This window comes from Pavona decussata, unplaced genomic scaffold (genome assembly GCF_977016875.1).
Source record: "Pavona decussata unplaced genomic scaffold, jaPavDecu1.1 SCAFFOLD_155, whole genome shotgun sequence".
NCBI lineage: Eukaryota > Metazoa > Cnidaria > Anthozoa > Scleractinia > Agariciidae > Pavona > Pavona decussata.
Window position 1 is genome coordinate 1362239 of NW_028145567.1, and position 3946 is coordinate 1366184.

Genomic DNA, 3946 nt, shown 5'->3' on the forward strand with positions numbered 1-3946 from the left:
GAAAAATGACAAAAGGATAAGATTTAAACTTTAAACAGGACCGAGAATAGACCGAAAGATCTCAGTCATTTTTTGAAATTCGTTTTTCACACAAAGTCTTGAACATTCAACAGAATGCTTTTAGCTGGACAACAAAAAAAGTTTCCTTGAAACTGGCGGACAAATGGCTCTTTGATGTTTGGTAAGGAAACTGTACTCTCGTTGTCCTTAGAACCCTTACTGAAAATTAAAACTATGAAATTGTGAGACCTAATAAAACTTTAACAGACCGTGAGTAAGACATTTTAAATCTAAGTTCCTTCGAGTCAAGCTTCATTCTAACAAACCACTCAAAAAACATTCAGCAAAACCAGTTTTACTGAAAACACACAGATGTCCTATACATCATGTGTTTTACTGCCAGACGTATTGTTTCCATCATCAGTTAAAGATCTGACAAATTACTTGAAACGGTATATGCCTTTTACAAATTCAAAATGCCATTTTCACAAAGAATGCATTTCTCGACGGAATCGGTGAATACAAAATAGCGCGTGGCTAAATCTGCACTAAGAAACTAAGTTTTAGCCTTAAAATACTGAAAATAAGACGGCATTTCTCAATCTCAGTACATTTACTCAAAACGGACTAAATGAAATTTGAATATTACAACTGAAACCAAAAACTCATCAAGCATCAAGAAGCAGCATAGACAAGCCGTTTCTAACTTTAAGGTTGGGCTGATTTAAATAACGATAAACGGCACAGCCTCTAGATTTCTCGTTTTGGGTAAATTTTGGAATTTCTCAACCGTTGATGATCAAAATCTCTAATTAAAGCTGACAAACACGACAATTTTTAACCGAATTTGAAGACAATCATCATGATCCATGATTTTAACTTTGTAATATTTAGAGTTATTTTGAAACTATCATAAGAATACTTCTTGAAAAATGGCAACCTCTGTTAGAAACTTTAAGATAATTTCATCAAGGATACTGAAAAGTAGTGACTTTAAAACTTTAATAAAAATAGACAATCAGCCTAATAATATCTCTGCATAATCACTTCTTATTGCTCAAACCTGTTAAATCGTTCATTATTGTAAAAAATCATTGTAGAAAATGGTAATCCATACTTTAGAAAAAAAAACAAACAAACAAAACGCCTCATACATTTATCATGAAATCCTAAGGTGACCGTTCAAATAAAAAATGGTGCTGTTTATTATACCGTTTAGTTCTAACTTTTTGGATACGCAGCTGTTTCAACTTTCATTATCTCTCCCCCAAAAATTATATACCATACTAGGTTTTATTATATCTGTAATTGCACTGTATCTTGAATAAAAAAATCGTAATTGTTCAGCTGCTAAAAAAGAAACGAAACTGAAGCATAGACTACCGCATTTACTCACGCGTGTACCCTAAGCTGCATTCGCAACCCAAATATGACCCGCTGTCCCCGCGTTTTAACCGCGGTTTATACACGTTTTTTACGGGGGGCTCTCCTGTTCTTGTTGTAAACTTTCGCCCATGAAAATCCCTTCCTTCCGACTAGCTGCCCCTGGGTGTCCAAGGATGGCTTGTATTCGCTCGCGTACAAGCCGCATTCTAAGCTTTAAATCTTGTACGGCATGTAGATGTAGTTTTTGTTCACAATCGTATGGCGTAAAGTAAAATTATTTTCTCTACCTCTACTTGCATTGCTTGCTCAGTTACAGAAATGATTAACTCTGATGCTTGCTTGAATCTTACGTCTGTAATTTTCTCGGATCCTTTATAAAAAGAAAACAAAAATATATCGATCACTAAATTTGATAAGACAAAGCCAACATTGTGATAAAAAGCTTAACTGTTTTGAGATGTGTTGGGTTGGCCATTTAAGAGTATCTCAGTTTTAACCGTCCTGCGGGTCTACAATGTATCTCAGATCTATAATTTGGTTATTTCGTGTCGCTACGTTTAAAAAAATCTGGTTATTGTGCCAAAATGAACGGGACAATGGCAAATCGTTTCTGCTCCTTCTTGCCTTTTTGCCTAAGGTCGCGTTCACTTGACCACATTCCGGATTAAACGTAATAACCTCTTTGTCTCTCTCGTTCAGTACATTTTGTGAAGTAAATCTACAAACGTCTGCTTGCGCACAATATTCAAACCCCATTTTGTATCTCGGTAATTCCAAACCTCTTATGAACGGTTTTGTTAAAACAGTCATTGTAAATATTCCTATCGTGGAATAGAGCACTTAGAGCCGCCAATCCGAACGCATAGTAAGGTTGTGTTCGATTGACCGTATTCCGGAATAAGAATAAGCGGAATAGCTGTTAGATTTCTCTTTTCAAGTAAATCTGGGAAGACAGTTTTGCAATCTTTCGCTAATAAAATATAAATTAGACGCCATTTTGTAACCCAGTAACTCCAAAAACCTCTTAGGAAGGATTTCTAGAAATCATTGACAATGTACTGTATGTATTCCTATTCCGGAATAGGGCAATCGAACGCACAATAAATTATTTTGCTCAAACACCCCCAAAAATGACTCACCAGTTGCAAAGAGCAGTAATAGATTTATCTGTTACAAATAACCAACTCACCTCTTTAGACAGTAACTTCTAGGTTTACGCGTCTTTCATGACTTCTCATCCCTCGTCTGAAATTTACCTGGAGAGGAAGAGTTAAAAATAGAGGATAAGCGACTGGAAGTGAAGTTAAGGAACAGTTTTGGAACACTTTTGTCGTTACTCTCCTTTAGAGGTGAGGTTGAGGTCGTGGCCAGTCGGGCCAAAATTGAAAGCTAAAACTAGTTTCCAAGAAGTATTCAAACCCCCGGATGAAATTAGAGTCCATAGCAGAGTTATCCCATACATTTTGCTCGATTTCAGTTAACCTTTTGCTGGCCTTGTATATACCTGGGTACAGACAATGTGGAGAAAAGTTTCTTGCGCAAGGAACGAACACGACAATGAACATAACAGGGGCAGGGTCCGTAAAGCCATCAAAGTAAAAGTTGTATTGTCAAAGTATTGCTTACAAAAAGCCGTTGGTTCATTTCTTAACTTAGGAAAACTTAGGAAACCTTAAGGTCAAAAGCCTCTTCACACGTTAACTACAAGATCGGCTCTATGAAAGAGGGTATACCTAAATATTATCCCATAATGTAACCCCCGTTTAACGTGCTTAATGAAGACTCACCTCTTTAACTTTAATGGTCAGGTTTGCTCATTCCTTGTCAGAGACTTGCCTTCAAAACGCACTGAGGATAAATGACAGTTACGTTAGGATATGCTGGGTAACTTTCTTTTAAATTTAGATACAGATTTGAGTGAAACGTTAGAGAAGATAGGAAAACTTCAAATCTGATCAGTAACTCCCCCTTCGGCAATGGCAAACACAGCAATAACAATAACATGATGATGATGATGATGATCATGATGGTAATGATCACGATATTTAAGCGGGGAGCCCATTTCATTTAAGTACTCTATAACATATATACAGAAAACTAAAAACAAAAATTACTGCGATTCTACGATATTATTACAAAGATCCTAAAAAAACTCACCTTTGGCTTCAAATTAGTTCGTTTTCATGGTCGTTGAGTTGAAGCTCTGTTAAATCTTTAATCCATTGCATTCATTGTGTCCACCTTAACACCGAAGACACCTTTTATTAGTTAAATAATTCAATGCACTACCGATAGTTATAGAATTTGCCACCACAAACGTCTTATTCGGCAAGAAATCAGTGAACAACACTACTGTAGTAGGGATTAACTATAGTTTCGTAATGTGGTTCTGGCTGTTTAAATCATGGATCCTTTAAAACCCAATAAGCATGCAGTATAGCCCTTTCTTGTGGTACTCTTTAACCTGCTACAAAATGTGGTTTTGTTACAGTTTTAAATAATTCTTTCATTCACTTTACCAATGTGTAAATACGCAAAATTTAACTAGTTCAGAGCTCTG

General features: G+C 36.1%; 1 long non-coding RNA gene across 2 annotated transcripts; it reads right to left on the reverse strand.

The window, feature by feature from the left end:
* Positions 1 to 1333: 1333 nt before the first annotated feature.
* Positions 1334 to 3629, reverse strand: LOC146465775 (uncharacterized). Of its 2 annotated transcripts, XR_014868165.1 has the most exons (4): positions 3544 to 3629; positions 3174 to 3234; positions 2576 to 2642; positions 1334 to 1756 (listed from the first exon to the last, which is right to left on the reverse strand). It is a non-coding gene; the product is annotated as an uncharacterized LOC146465775 (long non-coding RNA). The 2 variants fall into 2 exon arrangements; XR_014868164.1 differs by lacking the exon at positions 3544 to 3629 and having other exon boundaries at positions 3174 to 3258.
* Positions 3630 to 3946: the final 317 nt, after the last annotated feature.